Source organism: Dreissena polymorpha, chromosome 8 (genome assembly GCF_020536995.1).
Source record: "Dreissena polymorpha isolate Duluth1 chromosome 8, UMN_Dpol_1.0, whole genome shotgun sequence".
NCBI lineage: Eukaryota > Metazoa > Mollusca > Bivalvia > Myida > Dreissenidae > Dreissena > Dreissena polymorpha.
The window spans coordinates 100,573,744-100,592,696 of NC_068362.1; the positions used below are offsets into that span (position 1 = coordinate 100,573,744).

The following is an 18,953-nucleotide window of genomic DNA, read 5'->3' on the forward strand; positions in this document are numbered from 1 at the left end:
TTACTGTCTAATTTATTTGTACGTTGAAAGTTTGTGTAGTAAAGGGGGTCATTGATTTAGAATTTAATATCTTTCGTATTTTTATTCGCATAATCAGCTTGTCTACGTTTCGATTTTTGAATTTGGGCACATACCTTTTTAAATGATTTGTGTTGTTCTTCTAATATTATTTTATGATAATCTTCACCGTGATATTTACGTCTAGGCTTTAACAAGTTGTCTATTGGAAGAATAGGGTCTCTATTAAAAAGTAAAAAGAACGGTGTGTGCTTCGAAGTCTCGGATGTACAAAATCGCATTGCCGCTAAAGACATGTTTAAATGTACGTCCCATTGTTGTACATTTTCTTGAACCCGTTTTGATAGTATATTGTTCATAGTCCCATGTGAACGCTCGTTCATGCTATTAGACGCGGGATGATATATTGTCGTCTTTACGTGGTCAATGTTCATTGATTTTAATGTTTCAGTGAAAGCTGTGCTTGTGAATTCTGTTCCGTTATCAGTTATAATTCTTATAGGACAACTATGACGGCAATAAATCTCGTTCATTAACAGGTGTATTACGCTATCAGAAGATTTATCAGGCGATGCGAATGCTTCTATGTATCCTGAGAATTGATCTACGAAACATATTATATATCTATTTCCGGAAAGCGTTTTCGGATATGGACCGCATATATCTATGGAAACAACTGAAAACGGAAACGGCGGTATTGAGGTATCCGACGATATGGGAGCTTTGATTGCTTTTAAATTTCTACTTTGACATATAATGCACTTAGATACATACTCATTCAATTCTTTGAACATTTTAGGCCAGTAATATTTCTCTTTTAGTGTCTGAAAAAGCCTTTGAGACCCAGGATGCCCGTTTTCATCATGGTATTGCTTGACAACTGAACCAGTTAGGTGTTTAGGTACAATAAGCCTAAAGGTAGGTTCTTCATCGACGCTCGATATATAGTATAATATTCCATCCACCATAATAAATGTATCATCTTCGTGTTTGTTTGGTCTCCCTAATTTTAATCTCGTTGTAATCACAGATATGTGTGGGTCTTTTCCTTGTTCAATTTCCATGTTACAATCGTTTATTTTATCGGGTTCGATTGTCTCGTTATTTATAACCGTTTGTGGGATCGTGCTATTATCAATTATTTGTCTGTGATCGATATGCGTAGAGTCAATTATATTAATTTCGCGCGTCTGGTTTTGTCCATTTATTTCCGAACTAATCGTATAATGTTTATCGTTAATATCTAATTCTATTTCCGTTTGTTCGTCTCGGTCATTCGTTATTTTGGTATTTGGGGGTCGGCTTAGAAAGTCGGCAATTATATTCTTTTTTCCCGATATATACTCAATTTTGCAATTGTAACCTGCTATACTTAAGGCCGATAATTGTATTTTCTTGTTTTGCATCGGAGATTCAAGAAGGAAATTTAACGGGCGATGATCCGTTTTGATAACAAATTCGGCGTTGTGTAAATAATGGTGTAATTTATTTAGACTGTTAAATATGCTGTAACATTCTTTCTCAATAGTACTATATTTACATTGTGTTGGGTTTAATCGGTGTGATAGAAAGAATAACGGTTTTTCCCCTACATAATCTCCGGTTTCGTTATTCCCGCATTTTTGAGTTAAGCAAGATCCAATGCATTTATCAGATGCATCAGTATACAGTATATAACCTTTTTTCGGATCAGGGTATGAAAGATAAATGAGTCTTGCGTAAATGAGTCTTTTAATTGTATGAAACTATCTTCGCATTGTTTTGACCATTTAAATGGGACATTCTTTCTCGTGAGATTAATGAGTGGCTCGACTACTTCTGAATACGACGGACAGAATCTCCTATAAAGTCCTGCAGCACCTAAGATGGATCGTACATCGCGCACGCACTTTGGCCTAGGGAATTGTCGGATCGCTTCTACCTTTAACGGATCCGGCCTTATACCATTTTGATCTATGATGAAGCCTAGGTATCTAGTCTCTCTTTGTAAGAATTGACATTTTGATAGTTTTAGCTTTAGGTTATGTTTACTGAGACTCTGTAGTACTGTATCTACGTGTGATAAATGAGATTGCAAGTCAGGTGAAAATATTAGAATATCGTCTAGATACGCCACAGCGAAGCTCTCACAACCTTTGAGTACTTTATTAGCCAATTCTTGAAATATAGCACCGGCGGAAGAGGCACCGAAGGGCATAACATTAAATTGAAATAGACCCCTGAATCCCGAAGCGAAAGCCGTTTTTTCTCTGTCCTCTTCCTTTATAGGTATTTACCAATATCCCGATATCAAATCTAAACTGGTGAAATATTTACTTTTACCTAATAACGCCAATATATCATCTATTAATGGTAATGGATAGGCAATTGGTTTTGTAATTTTGTTTAATTGTCTAAAATCAACACAAAACCTTTTCTCGTCTTTATTATCTTTGTTTGGGTCATGGTTATTTTTCTTTTTATCTACTAAACAATAGGGAAGCTCCACGGACTTCTTGATGGACTTATTATGTTTGCGTCTAGCATTTCGTCGATGGCATTATCTATGAATACCTTATTGTTTAATGGTGTTCGATACGGCCTTAATTTAATGGGTGGATGATCCCCTGTATCTATGGTAAATTCTATCGCTGAAGTTTGTGTTAATTCTAAATTATTTCTTGCGAAGAGAGTTCTGTGTTTTAAGAGTATCGGTAGAATATTTTCTTTTTGATTTTCATCTACACGTAAATCTGATAAGATTTCATCTTTAGATAAACCTGATTTCGGCTGATTATTTTTAATAACTTCTTGTACCGAGCATATTTCATTATCCTTTACCGAATTTATTCGCCCTATGGCACAGTGTCGTCTAAGCCTTATTGTTTTGTGCGTATTGTTTATAATTAAAATGGGAAATTGTCTATCACGCGTTGTCTTGACGACTGAATTAACAATTGTTAAACCGGGTTCATTATCAAAGAAAGAATTGCTTATTCCATTGAATTCATAATTCGTATTTGAACGTATGCAATTTCTTTTAGCTTGAGCAAAGAGTCTATATGCAGTTTGTGGTTTTAACACAGTCTGTCTAGTTAATCTCGCTATCGTTGAAAGATGTACATCTTCTTCTAGAGGTACATAACAGTTATCAATACTCAAACATCCTAAATCAAAGTATAAACGGACACCATTATTTTGTAAAAAGTCTCTTCCTAAAATAACATTTTTATTTATGTTACTTACTACAATAAACATGTGCTCTTTATATATGCCCCCTATTTTGAATCTCAATTTTACACTTCCGTGGACATGTAATGAATTTCCATTTACCGACTTTAGATTTACTTTTTTCATTATCAGTGCTGGTTTGTGTTTTAACATATCATAAGTACGTTTACTCACGATGCTAACTTCAGTGCCCGAGTCTATCAGGTTTCTAAATTGAAACCCACCTGTTGAAATAACACAAGAATTTGGCACTACCACACAAAGCGATATTATATGTCTCGACTTTTTCATTCTTACCATAGACCCCTTTTTGGTAAGAATTTCCTAGTTTTTTTCGATTAATGTACGTTTTTCTTTGAGTACATTCTCTACTAAAGTGTCCTAATTTACCACAATTCCAACAATCAATTTTATCTTTCCAATTTTTGTCATATTCGATCTTGCGCCTGTTATCGTTTTGATTTATCGTATGACCGTTCCGCCCTACCGTATATGCACTTATCTCGCGTTGCTTACGGCGACAGATTTCAATAGAATGACCGTGTTTCTTGAAATATGTGCAAACAATAGATGACCTAATATAATCGATATCTGTCTGAATATTATCGGTCGTAATGTTATAAAGTCCATTTATTTGTGATCGTAACTCAAACCTAGCTCTGACACTTTGCTCATGTATAGCGCTTTTTAAAGCATTTGATAACGTTGCATGATTTTCGCGCATTAATTTAAGTCTCAAATAATCGTGCGATAATCCGTCGATAAAAATTTCTACCAACTGTTTTTCTTTATAGTCTAAATTTCCTTCAATATTTTCGTATGCGTCAGTCGCAAGAGATAAAAGTCGCTCAGCGTATTTTTGAACATTTTCGTCGGTCCTTTGTTTAGTCGTCTTTAATAATGAGAAAGCGTATTGTGGGTCTTGAATTTCCGCGAATCTTAATTTAAGCTGTTCCTTTAAATCTGTCTATGTCCCTGTCGTATCGTCAGTCAAAAAACGATGTATGTAATCACTAACAAGCCCATTACTAGATTGGTAAGCAACAAATTGTAATTTATTCTCATCTAAATTGGTAAGTGTTCCATATTTTTCTACATTTTTAATCCAATTTTTAAATTCTTTTGAATTTCCATCAAATGATTGTACAACCTGCGAAATAGTCTGAGTGCTTATGGCCGTTTTAACATCTTTAATTTGTTCATTCAAATTTTGAAATAACTCAGGGATTATTTGATTTGCCATTTTGATACAAGCGTTAGGGAATAAAACAGTCACTCAGCGGAAGTTGCAGAATATGTGCGGTCTGATGTCGTTGTTCCCGGCTCACGGTTGTTGTTACTGGTTACAGAAGTTGCCGAAACGGAGTTTCTTCGCGTTGTTTTTTTTCATGGCTTCGTAATCGTAAGTGGTAGTATTTCTTTGTTCGAATCCTGATCACGGTATTAAACCCCTTTTCACAGAACGAGGCTCTTTTGTTTCATTGATAAATACTTTGGTCAATAATAACATTGAATTTTTAGCTAAACACATAAAACATTATATATTATCAATTTTCATGGTGTCACGTAATCGTTCATAGTTCATAGACGACACATAGTTACTAGCAATTTTCATTACTCTTAAATTACCGGTGTGTAGCCTATTATACGATATCTCGTCATGCGCATAATGCCAAGATGACGAGTTTTGCATTAACTACCATTTTCTCGCGTCACGCATGGGATAAGTCGGTCCCTTTCTTTTATGTTGGTTTCTCTGCATAATGTAGGATAAAATATTCAACAACACCATGTATCAGTTTCTAGTCCAATTTAATGTCTAACATACATAATATTTTCGGTTATACAAATACAGTCTGATAGCTACATGATCGTATCTTTCTCCATCCGTACACCTCCAAGTCTAAACGCTAACTGTCTTGTTTCCCTCTAACATCTGGCCCGTGAAACTCAGTTATGAATCCCATTGGTCAGTGTTCTATACGTGCTTGTTCCTGATTGGCTGAATTTCAACCTACTGGAGAAGTCACTATTCAAGTATGCACACGTTAATGAGCGTTGTGGTACAAATAATAAATAATGCAAATACAGCCTAAGGCTTGTGTCAACAGCATTGTAACCCCTTTGTTGTTAAACACACACCAGATTCAAATATTTAATCTTTTGACCGTGATATACTAGTCAATATTTCGTACATAAAGAAAACCCAAATATTTCACCCAATTTCTCATCATTATTTGACACTGGACATAATTTAGAAAACAACCATACAAATCTTCTAGCATAAGGCCGTGTTTCTGACCTACAACATTTGATAATTGCAACATGTTGAATAATTCAATGATCTCCCATGACATTGATGTCCAGGTGATAGTCGTGGTTGTGGTTGAAATAGAAGGAATACAGGTATATGTTTAGATTGAAATGAAAAACATCGTACCTTTTATCAATACGAATTCATACTTTTATCTGAAAGTCACTTACTCTTATTCATGACGCGTTTACAAACGGGGATAAATCTGCTCGAAAACTTAACAGATACGTAATGATTATTTTTAAATTGTCAACGTTTTAACGACATATTGAACTATTAATGAAAAACATCTTACAAATATAAAAGTATGAACATAACCGTTATCGTAAATAAAGTCATGGTATTAAACAAATATAAATGAACAATATAACTCATTAATGTTTTCGACAGAATATATAGCATTTCCAGGTTTTAAGCAGAGGGCCAGATAAGATGCGTATTTTCGTAAAATACGCATGACAAAAAAGAAAATACGCATGACTTAAAAGTGTGTTGAGTAAAAAAACTCCTTACTAAATTCGGATTACGCATATTGTGCAAATTCAATGCGTATTAGCCGTTTATTACATGCATATAAATTCATGTAAACATGACTGGTTTCCGTCATTGTGTCCACACCGGTAAAAACGTATTGACATCACCATCTATGTATAGAATGTGGTTCCCGACCTAATTAACTCCTCAGTCAGAACGGTATCATTTCATGTTGGCCCACGTAAAGGCCGATGTTGATACAACGCTGTACTGTTGTGAATCGATATACGCTTATTGTGAAAACATTCCACATCACATTCGATAAAACCCGAATCGCCCAACTTCAAGCATATAATTTTTGGTATCAGTTCATTTCTTGTGTGGCACTATGGACAAACCTTTTACCTTCAAGCACTTTTTAAATGGCGCCAAAATACACATATAATAAACAAGCTTTGAGGGCAAAGGTTAGAATATTTCGATCGTGGCTGTACAGTGAGTGCTAAATAGTGGCTTGCCAAATCAAGACGAAAAAAAGAGATTAATGGCTGCTTCTAAGCCAAGGGAAAAAAACAATAAGAAAAACTGTTAAATAAAACAAAAGTGATTGCTTTCTTGTGTACAAGACTGCTTGTTATAGCGAGTTAACATTACACGTACAATTTATTATCAATTCTGATCATTTGAACATAAACACCCCTTTAAATTATCGGATTTTGATTTTGACTAATCAATTAAAACATTCATGAGAGAATTACCCCTCGGCTGAAAAAAATATCAGGAGCTCTGGTTCTAAGTGCCCATGTGTTAATTTATTCAGTTTGAAATCTCACTAACCGGAAACTTAATAAAACTTATGACAGTTGCAATTTGATCGATATTGTATCTGCCTGAAATTTTCGTTTCTGGAAATGGCATCGACATCCTTTTTTCCAAAAAGTCAATATGTCCATCTAGTCATTCACTTTACAAACATACATTTTCGTGTACATGTATGCAAAACCAGAAATGTATGCGAATCTGTAACAGATAATCAATGACAATTAAAACATATAACAGTTTGATATATTTATAACCTAAACAATACTAAAGAATAGCAACATACCGATCAATTGAACTTAAGAAAATAAATTTTTCTGTATTGTAATTCATTTTGAAACATTTAATTATCGAGACATATGGTATTGAAAAGAAACAATTTATTGAAAAGCCTTAAAATTATAAGATACAAAGCCTTATAATTATGAGATGCACAAATCTGAGGGCTATATAAATAATTGTTTCCACGTCTAAAATCGTAAAAAAATGTCACATATACACGTTGTTTTACAATATATACGGCGCAAATGGCCAAATGCGTCAGCAAGAGAAAATATCTGATCGGAAGCACAAAGCAATTACACGCATCTTACAATGCATGTGATCTTTCCAGGAAAAAGTCATTTTTATCATGTTTGAGATAAAGGACATTTAAGAAAGCAGCTACATATTCACGATGGCGCGTAAAATATCAAACACCATTCATTATAACTACTCAATACGATTTCAAAGTAAAACCAAAATGATAAGCAGAATCCTGTTAACATACGCTTACACATTCATGTCTATGGGACATAGAGATAACATAGTAGTGTGACAAAAGGCAAAAAAACAAAAACATTTAATTTGGCTCGTAGTACGTGCTTTTTTTAATCTAACGGTTCTATCACTATAAACCCATTTTTATAGAAACGCAGCGCATTTTAATCTTAGTACTAATAACAGAAAAAAATAAGTTATAACCAGTGATACTATACTTCAATGTAGTTTTCATTTAATTTTTACCTGTTATTACTGAACTTATGTTACACTCAATGCCTTTCGAATTATCATTATCTATCGGTCCAGTCTTATAACCTCGCACCAAAGTCTCTTTCTTTAGTTTCAATTCATCAGACTCCAACGAATGTGTGTATAAAAACGATACAATGAAAAAATAACATTATGATCCATTTTCTACAATTTAAACCAAGTATTCATTCCTTAATTCATAAATAAAGTAATATTGGTTAAACTTAAATTTATTCTTAAACTATATGCGAGGGTACGGTAAGTATTTTGATGTCTAGATTAAATTGGTATAAACAACTATATGTATGTAACCGGTTTAACTTGTTAATAGTTGCGTGCAACCCTATATTTAGTATATGGGCGACTTCGATCGCAAACTATGGTTTCCAGGGTCTGACTTAACTGTGACCGAATTCACTTTGGTTTGACGAAAGTGACGTCATCTGTTCTCATTGGATGAACAAAACAAAAGCGGCCATACCTCTTGATCAAAGATGGCGGCAAAAGGTAACATGTGTGCGCGCTGTTTCTTTTTTTTTTTGTTTAATTTGACCATATCTCTTGCAATCGGCGAAAAAATAAGTTGTCCAGATGTGTTTATCGATGCTGTTATGCTACATTAAAGTAATATATGTAATATAAATGAATATTTGGTGAGAAAATGCCCATTCAACTGGATTAATATGTTTATGTACTGCACCCATCAGAATCATGTTTCTGAACACGAAGCGTTAGAAATAAGGTTACAGAAAAACTCAAAGTTACACTCAAAACAGTTTTTGAAAGTCCACTTATGCTTTGACAGCGTTTGTAGTCTCGATTCTGGCTATAGCTATCAAATATCCGTAGCCAGGCTGAACCAGGTTCATAAAATTCAAGCATCATATATGCACCGACTTGAAAAAAAATGTATTGTATCTTATGACATCTACATGTACTTTATAAATCTGTGTATTTTGGTGCTAATTTTGTGAATTTCTAGAATTCAAATCAGAGTTTAATAGCAACTCTTACAGTACCATCAGGGTAACTTGCTAGCCTCAGCCTATCAGACTATCTCTGATAAAGTTGGCTCAGTCTCATGTAAAATAAATAATCTAGAGCTATAAAATTGTACATCTTTACAGATGGATGCTGAGACAGTTCAGATAAAGTGGACTTGCTATATCTGCCATCAGAAAGCGCCAGAGGCATTCATTAGCATTATTGGAGGCACAAGCAAATTCCAAACAAAGTGGAATTTTCATTGACGGGGATAACAGGTATTGGTGCTTAAGTAATAAGTATTAGCCTGTAAAATAAGGAAAGATAATAGTAGATTCATAGATTCATATCCAACTTTATGACTAAAATTGCTAACATGACGTTATGTTTTCTGTATTGTACATAAAGAAAATAGTGTGGTATATTCTACAATGTTCTTAAGCTTATGTCAAATGATAGATTATTCCGTAACACAAATCGTGGTTATAATTGAATCCGTGAATAAATGTCAGAACTTGCCGCTAATTAAAGCAGCAAACACACATATGCTTCCCAATGGACTGTTTTCTTGTTAATAGTCAATTATTGATGTGATTGTTTATATGTAATTCTATTTGTTATCATTGTTACATTTTATTCAATATAAAGACTTGTAATATAATCATAACTTTCATGCGTTAGAATGATAGTAATTATCATTCATGTATGGTTCATTTTACAGGGGCTAGTTTCACTGTAAATTTATACAACATTTCAGGATATACCGTCGATGCCTACAGTGTAATCTTTGTTTTCATGCAAACTGTGCCAAGTACGACCTGGAACTGATAATAACAAAGGAACTGAGGGATACAATTTGTGAAACCTGTACAACTGCTACATGTAAATTATTGCTAAATAACAAATTTTGAACACTGTTTAAAAATGTCTACATGATGGGAATTTGTATCGAATGTCCCCTTAGTAAGGTAGGCATACAGTACTCGCACTATGTGTATTTGTCCTACCAGGAATGGAAATAAGTGGTTGCCCGTGAGACTGGGGCAAGTAGATTTTGGCCTGGGCAACTTTCAAAAGTTGGTAGTCCGGCTGGGCAACTAAGCTTGAAACAATTCAGTGCGATGAAAATTGAATACAAATTGGCGACCATGGATCAGCAATGATTTAAATATAATTCATTATTAAGGCATAGGAAATGATTAAATTCATGCTCATAATTATTCATAATACATTAAAAGTGTGTAATGTGAGTAATTTTATGTAATTATCTATTATTTTATTTAAAGAATGTAGTATGTACACATGACACAAAATGTACATATATCTGGGCTCGTTACTCTTTTGCTGGGCAACCAAAATACTAAAAACTGTTGCCCGTGCTGGCAACCAATAGTAAAAAATGAGTTCCCATCCTGCCCACAGTCTGAAGTGTTATGTTTCGATCAGCTTTTCTCTTTAATTAATTGCTGAAGCTAATGACTTAAACTTGTTTTAATTACTGTTGTAAACAGGATGAAGACTTTAACAATCAGGGGCCCCAGTGGTGTGCAGCAGCTGTAGTGTACAGATGAAGTTGCAGACATCTTACTATCTAAACATGCAGGTAATATACTCACAAATACTGTGAATAAAAACTGTTAATACCGTGAAGTGTGTTTACTCAAAGTATCCCCTGCTGAGGGGGATATGGGAATTGTGACCGTACATATGTCCATCTGCCCTGTTTGTGTCCGGATCATAACTATGTCATTTATTAAGCGAATTTCATTAAACTTGCTTCAAATGTTCCCCATCATTAGACGATGTCTCGCGTTAAACAACCCGAGTCTGTACCGTCAAGGTGACGGTCACAATTATAGGTAAAATGCCTATATGGTAAAATGTTTTCATCCTGGACATGTCCGGAGCATAACTTTGTCATTTCTTAAGCCAATTTCATCAAGCTTGCTTCAAAGGTTCCCCATGATTAGATGATGAGTCGCGCTTAAAACCAAGGTCAAGGTCACGATGAAAGGTCAAAATATCTATATATGGTCACATGTTTCCACCCCGTTGGAACAGGTAAGGATTTTATTATTATTATATGCCCATAATTATGTGTGTTTTTAACATTGAAGGTTTATAAAATGATAAACAATAAATAATCGATCAGTTAGCATGTGTCAATGAGTTTTAGATCCGATTCCATCACTGGTCGTAATGACATGCACTGATGTGTAATGACCTGTATTGGTTTGTAATGACCTGAATCGAGCTCAGTGTCCAGGCACTGTTGGAGAGGAAATGTCTCCGACCGTGAAGTTCTTGTACTGGGAATAAATATTAATTTGTTGCCATGAACTATAAGGAATTTTTAGAAATGGTCTCTCCATGTTGACTTAAATCTGTGGATGATAAACTTTTAAGTACCGTTGAAAGATGTTCAAATATTGTGCATTTGTTAAGGCGCTAGCCATGGTTCAATCATCTAACGAAATGCATCAAAATCTATCATGGTTACTTAAATATGTGGATGAGAAACTTTTAAATAAAAAGATGTTTGTCAGTTTGTCAGAGTCGCTAAGTCTTACCTTCAATGTTTACTCAGCCTATGAAGTGCATACAAACAGTGTTTCACAACTGGAAAATATTTGTTTAGAGTAACCAAGTTTTGTTTGCACTAGGTGGCCTTAAAAATATGTATGTTTTTACAAAGACTTAGCATTTGCATAATGGCCTTGTTTCAAGCTTACTGGTAAAAGTTCAGTGAGTTCAGTCTTCAATGTCATATGTAATGTGCAAATTGTCATGTTTTAGATCCCTCGACAAAACAGCTGTTGAAAAACAGTCTCCTGTCAAGTAACTGCAGTCAGACCAAATGCATGTCCAGTCAACCTAGTCCACCTGCACCTGAAAGCCACATGCCTAAAAACCTTCAACAAGATCACGCTGAATGTCAGCCAAGTCAGTCAAGTAACAGCTAACATTCTGCAATTACTATTCATTCATGGACAGGGAATCAGGAAGATCTCCTTGTTTCTCTGCGTCACGAAATGGATAAACAATTTAGGAAAACAAAAAAACATACTGTTCTTTGGAAGGAAATAGTGCAAGAATTGATCAAGACTTTGAACTTTAGTGTAACTCTAACCCAAGCTATGATCAAGTACTTTTCTTTGAAGAAAAAATGGAAGGAAATTGTAGATAGCAAAACAGGAACTGAAACAAAAACATTCAGACACAAAACTCAATTTGATCTATTGTATGGCACTAAAGCAAGCACAAAACCATAGGTCCTCCTGTATAGTGGAAAGCCCTTGTTTGAAAATCTTCAGGCTAAAACATCTACCGGTACAGTTGGACATACTTTATACTTTATTTTGTTGTCAAGTGTACAATAACAAATTTCAATACTCTTCATTGTATTAACCAGGTTTTATACTATGCTGAAAAAGCTGGTTATTAGAATGGAAGACAGGCGGGCGGCGTTCAACAAAATTGCATTCACGTTTTTGGTGTAAGCTTGTATCATTGCCATAATTCAATAAACACTTATGGGATTGGTTTGAAACTTTACCGAAGTATTCAGCAGTATCAGACAATCAAGTAAGCTCTTGATTTAATTAAGTGCAGATCAAGGCTCTTGTTTGACTTAGAAAATTATGTTGAAGATTTTAGTACAATATACTATCATGTTCATATATCATGAAACACTTATGGGATTGACTTGAAACTTTACGGAAGTATTCAGGCGTATTCAGGCAGTCAAGTTGCATAACTCTTGATTAAATTTAGTGCAGATAATAGCTCTTGTTTGACTTAAAAAATTGGGTAAAAGATATCTGTGCAAGCTGCTATCGTGGTTATATCTTGAAATCATGCTTTTGGAGCAGTGCCACGTTTTGTGTTCCAAAGTTGTTTCAAAAATTGATAGGATAGCCAGATTTTTTATTTGTTTGGCCCAAACCTATTGCATTGTTGGTACACGAAAGAATATCATCAATAGCATGTTTAACTCTTTATTCAATTTTTAAGCTATTGATATTTATTAAACTAGCCCTGGTCCACATTTACCTTTCTGTGTCAAAGGTTTAGCTACAGAAGGTAAACTACATGTACTATAAAACATTACGTCATTACCAGTAGTTTGTGGTGCTAATTTGTATCACAGAGGTTTATGTTTTCTATAGTTTTTATTTGTTATTTTAGAATAACATTTCTACAGTCAGAAAGACATTATACTCGTAACATATTTTTACAACATAATGTTTGTGTGTTTTTCAAGGCAGCCGGTGTTCAAGTAAACATTTAGAGCTGCAGTTTTAGAAGGAGAAGATGTGATTGATTTTCTAACAAGTCATAAACATTATTTTACCCTCTACTGTCATTCAGAGAATGATAACATAGCTGGACCATTTATTTGTGCAAGATTTTTGTCAGTTTTTGTTATGTAGCACATCATGAGAAGTTTGGTTTATGATGTAAATGTGTTCAGGGTGAACACTGAAGTCTATGATATCTACATTTCTTCATTTGTGATTTTAGAACGCTGTAGATTGCAATAATAGTGGTTGGGAGGCCTCCGGTTGTGACGGGTATTCGATATTTTTGTCAGTTTTTGTTATATAGGACAAGTTTGTTTTATGATGTTTATTTGTTCAGGGTTATCAATGAAGTCTATGATATCTATATTTTTTTCATTTTTGATTTTAGAATGCTGTAGATTGCATTAATAGCGATTGGGAGGCCTCCGGTTCTGACGGGTATTCAAGATTTGTGTCCGTTTTTGTTAAAGCATATCATGACAAGTTTGTCTTACGATGTTAATTTCTTCAATGTCATAACTGAAGTCTATGATATCTAAATTTTTCATTTGTGATTTTAGAATGCTGTAGATTGCATAAATAGCGGTTGGGAGGCCTCAAGTTATGACGCGTATTCCAAGATTTCAGATTTAGTTTATTTACATAAGCATAAACAAGCTTAAGTTAATAACTGATTACTTTAATTTCTTTTTGGCAAATGACCATTGTAAGTTGATACTGTTTCTATTATTGAATTGAAGAAATTTGGTGCTGTTACTGATTTTATTAAAATATAGACATAATTCATTTTCTTGATTTATTACTAAAAAGAAACATTTTTATGTTGCAATCTTCTCTATCTGCAATAGATAAAATGACCATGTAACTTGACACTGACTGCAACTTTACTTCTTGACATTTAATTACATACCAATAAATGTTCTGTCTGCAATACAAATGATAAAGGATAAGGCAAACTGTAAAATATATGTAAGTCATGACGTGAGTAGTTTGCATCAAGAAACTCTTGTTTAACAAACGTAATCTTCTAACAATCCCTTCGTGTTCATTTGCATAGACATTAAGCCTATTGTTCGGATAATTGTCTTCTTGGATGTACTCCTCAACATCATCATCTTGCAGCAAACACAAATTATGTAAAATGCAACCTGTGTATATAAGCTTGCATATGTCTTCAGCATCATGCAAAGGGACATTCTGTAATCTACGAAACCGACCCTTTAAATGTCCAAATGCCCGTTCTACAGTGGATCGCACGCTAGAAAGTCTCCTGTTAAAACGACTTTGTTGTGGTGTCAAGTTGCCAAAGTTTTTAAAGGGGGTTAGTAGCCAGTTTCTAAGAGGGTAGGAACTCTCTGCCAAAATAAAATGATCATGAATGATAAGACGTCCTGCTTCTGCATCTGCATACAGACTGGAATTCCTTAAGAGACGTGCATCATGCATACATCCTGGCCATCGTGTGTACACATTGGTGAAATTCATGTCGTGGTCCACGACAGCCTGCAGATACAAGGAACACATTGTTTTACACTGAAATGCGCCTCAGTAATATAGTAACGTCTATGCTAAATAATTAAATAAAATACAGCTGTTAATATAGCACTTTGTTATATTCTTAATTGCAGTGAATTACCGAATTAATCACATAGTAGTAATTTATTACATAGTCACACCATTACGTAAAGTGAAAGAAAGTCACTCTTATCTAGCCTTACCTGCATATGCATTGATGGAAAGCCTTTCCGATTGTAATAATCTCTGTCTTCTTATAAAGCTGAAGAGAGTGCTACGTGGCAACCGTCTAAAAACCCAACTACACCTGGGAGTTCGCATTTCTCCTCCACACATCTTGCAGTATCAACTCAAATTAAAATAAAGGCAAATAAATATACAGCTTTTATCAATACTTAACATTTTTATTCATGTTCGCCTTTCCTGTACAATGCTATGATTCTATCCCTTTAAGGACTTCTCATTGAGCTTGACCTTAAGCATCATTTACGATGCTTATGGCTTTATCCTTAAAAAATTGCCACCTGTGCAATCATTTGTGCAAACAACTTATCAACACTCTAGATTAATTCAGTAAATAAATACACTGCCAAAAAATCAGTTCATGAATGAATGCCAGACTCAGAATACAACTCATGATATTATCACAGGTCCAGAGATTAACAAATAGTGCTAACCTGGCCTCCATGCTGTACAATTGCATCAACAGTCTGTCGAATTGTTGCATGAACTGTTGACATTGATAAGTTGAATGTGTGAGCTACCTCCCGCATCGATTGTGTATTAGCCAAGTAACACAGTGTAACTAGTAACTTCTTGTCAGGCGATACATTTTCATGGCGCCCACTGCCCGTGACAAGTAGACTTGTCATTTCAAGCAATATATCGAATCAATGTCTTGTTACTCGATAGTGGACATGAACATCGTCGATAGTTTCTGGTAATCTCATTTCACGTATGACAGATCCCATGTAATCTGGTACTTTAGGTACATAATGCCTTTTAAGTGATGTGAACATGCAACACGCGTTTCTATTCAAACTTTGAGCTCGATGTAAAAGTTCATTGTCGTATTCGTCGTCAGTAAACTCGTTGATAATGAAATTGAGCAGTAGCTCTTTCCTCATTGTCGCCATCTTTAAATAACCCATCCAAACTAAAGTGCATTCGGTCGCTTCCCCTTCCAGACATGCGTATTACAACTTCCGTTTCCAGACTAAAGCGCGCGATCGAAGTCGCTCCATACGATTTGCGGGAAAGAAGTCGTCCATAATGGTCGCAGTTGTAATTCTTCAATTCTATTCTGTATTCCATAAAAGTATGTTGTATTTTAACTATGTAAATGTATTATTTGGATGTTAGTCTAGATGGCCATTGAATAATGCTTTTGTCAGTATTGTATTAAGTAGACAAATTTGGTTGTTTACTCTGACCTTGGTAGTGTTCATGATGGCAGCATATTTTCATAATTTTAACAGTCATAACAAAGATCACTTTCTTCACTATTTGCATGCACTTATGATAACATATGTTAATGTGATTGTTAATCTGTATTTATTTATATCATTGTAGAATATCTGTAAATGTAATTTCAGGGCTTAGACAGTGTTGTGACAGTTAACGTTGCGACGGCTTTGAGAAGCCTCGCTGTTAAAAGTGTTAAGATAAATTATTCTTAAAAACTGAATTACAATTGCAGTATTATTGTTATTATTAAATATTGAGAGAAACATATTAAAAGACATGTAAGAAACTAAGAACCCAGCTTATTTGTTTAATATATTTATTTATATTTAAAATATAGAAATAACACAGTAAAAAGCCACATTGTATACATTTTCAAACAATCAAACACAATTTTTAAAAAAGTTTATTTATTTAACAAAATTCATCGTATTGAACATTCGAAAAACGAAAGTTTGTGTCATAACATGTCAATAATACCTAATATTATAAAGACTATAAATACTTTTGTTTATAACTGAAAACTCTTAACGAAAATAACTTAAATACAAAGCAAAGATATATCACACAAAAATGCGAATAAAGCAGGAATCACAGATTATCCTAGCTGCGTTGTATACCAAATGGAGACCGATGTCGCAATGATATGGCCTGCCCATATTTACGCCCATATCAACTGTAAAATGGCGACAACTCCCGTCATGACAATACTGGTTATCGGCCAGGACGAGATACACGGTGAACTGTTGTTCCCGCATGTTGTTCCGCTGGCTAAAATTAATCCATTTAAATTGATGAAAATATAAAAAGAAACTCGAATGAATGACTTCACGGTCGATGAAATCTACGTACGTCGAGTAAAGGGTCGTACAACTGCATCAGGCAATACATGACATCGTTTACAACTATATCGGATATAACTGATAACACTTTCAGTCTTATTACGTGTTTCCGGGCCAACCGAAAACTTTTTAATTACCATTAAACTGTTTTTTTTTTAATGTTTATTTACCGAAGTTTATTAAGAACCTTAAACGGACCCTTAATATATACGGTAATATACGTTTTAAGCAACTCCCGCATCACTACCTGTTCCAGTTCCGCCAGCAACACCGGAGCTCATTCCACCACTATTTTCATATACGTTATTGTTATTGCTAGATCCACCTCCTTCTGGAGCGCCGGATCCACCTCCAACATTATTCACTGATCCACTACCATCTCAACCAATATTGCCGGCAGTGACCGATCCATTTACACTGAGGTTCCAAGCTCCTGGTGTTGTCCCACTATTCGCTATTCCCAACCCAGTTGCACCTGCTGTGGTTGTATCAGGCTGACCAGTCGTAGTAGTAAATCCTATTCAATATACACAATCATCCTCAAAAATGTACAAACATAGATAATTGTGTCCTTGAAATGCAGGGGTGTGTGATAACAAATGGTTTTCGTGTTATCTTTGTAATGCCTTCCGTTTGATCAAATACGTTTCAAACAAAAAAGAAGTTTCATTCGCAAGTTATCATGAGTAGAATGCCAGTTTGTTTAAATGTTGTTTGTAAAATATGTTTATTTGCCGACATTTATAACCTTAACATGAACATATAGTACATATGGTAATAAATGTGTCAAGCAACTCCTGCATCACTACCTGTTACAGTTCCGCCAGCAACACGGGAGCCATCATTACAGATACGTTATTGTTATTGCTGGATTCACCTCTTACAGGATCGATTACTCCACCGCCAATAAATGCATAAAATAAATTATCAGAAGCTAAATTTGATTATCTAGCTGCAACAAGCCCTTATTATAATTAAATGACAACACAACACTTTTCATTGATACTTTTTCCAGCAGGTCCAAATGAATGAAACCAAACATAACATTACACATTGAGGAAAATGCAACCTAATTCTGGAAATGTATATAAAATACATATTAATAAAGCTATATGTCTAAGTATGAATAATCAGATCTAATTATGAACTAGATTGTCGACATTGCTATTTTCCAAGCATCTGTCTTTACACATGTGATTTTAAGAGAAAGGATTTGTTTTAGAAAAGGGTTTATTTTTATGCAACGTTATTTCAGTTTTAATATGACGAAACATTAATAAACTATTTCAACAAAGCAGTTGGATTTTTAATATTCCATCAGTTTCAATTGCGATGTGCTTTTGAAGGAGTGAACGTTTTTGTTGCCCAAATCATTGTTATAGACTAACTTCTTTATATAAATTGAACTTGAAATTATCCGACGACAAACATGAAAAGCTTTCAGGTACTTCGACTTAATGCTGTTTTAAGGGCATACCAAAGGCACAGCCTTCTTTTCGTAATATATTTTTTTAACAAATAAGTTTCAGGCACTTACATTATTTTTACAAATACGTTATCATGAGTTTAATACGAGCTCATTAACGTATTAAAATCTTTTAACAGTATATTTGTTACGATAGATCTAAAAACTAATATTATTAATAACCATAAAAAAGCGCTGCAAAACAAACATTTGTGTCCTTATGATATATATTATGAAACTCCTACATGAGATATTTAATGCCTACATACCGTTAACCGAAGGCAGAATCGATTTACGATTGTGTGAATGAAACCATATAAGGCGATAAAGGCTTCACACGAACAGGCCGAGCCTGACTAATTTCGAGAATTGACCCTACTGGAGACCGCCATCCGTTTGGGACACGAGTTGAAAGCTGACACACGCGGTCTGGATCACTTTGAACAAGTTCAAGAGACGTCGGGCGATTCACAATCAGTAGATGTAATACGTTTAGATATGATTGAAAAGTCGACTTCAGGATTTATAACACT

The 18,953-nt window shown here is 34.5% G+C and overlaps 1 pseudogene; it reads right to left on the reverse strand.

The window, feature by feature from the left end:
* Positions 1–15,785, reverse strand: part of LOC127840766 (uncharacterized) — a 50,380-nt pseudogene extending 34,595 nt beyond the window's left edge.
* Between the last annotated feature and the right edge of the window lie 3,168 nt (positions 15,786–18,953).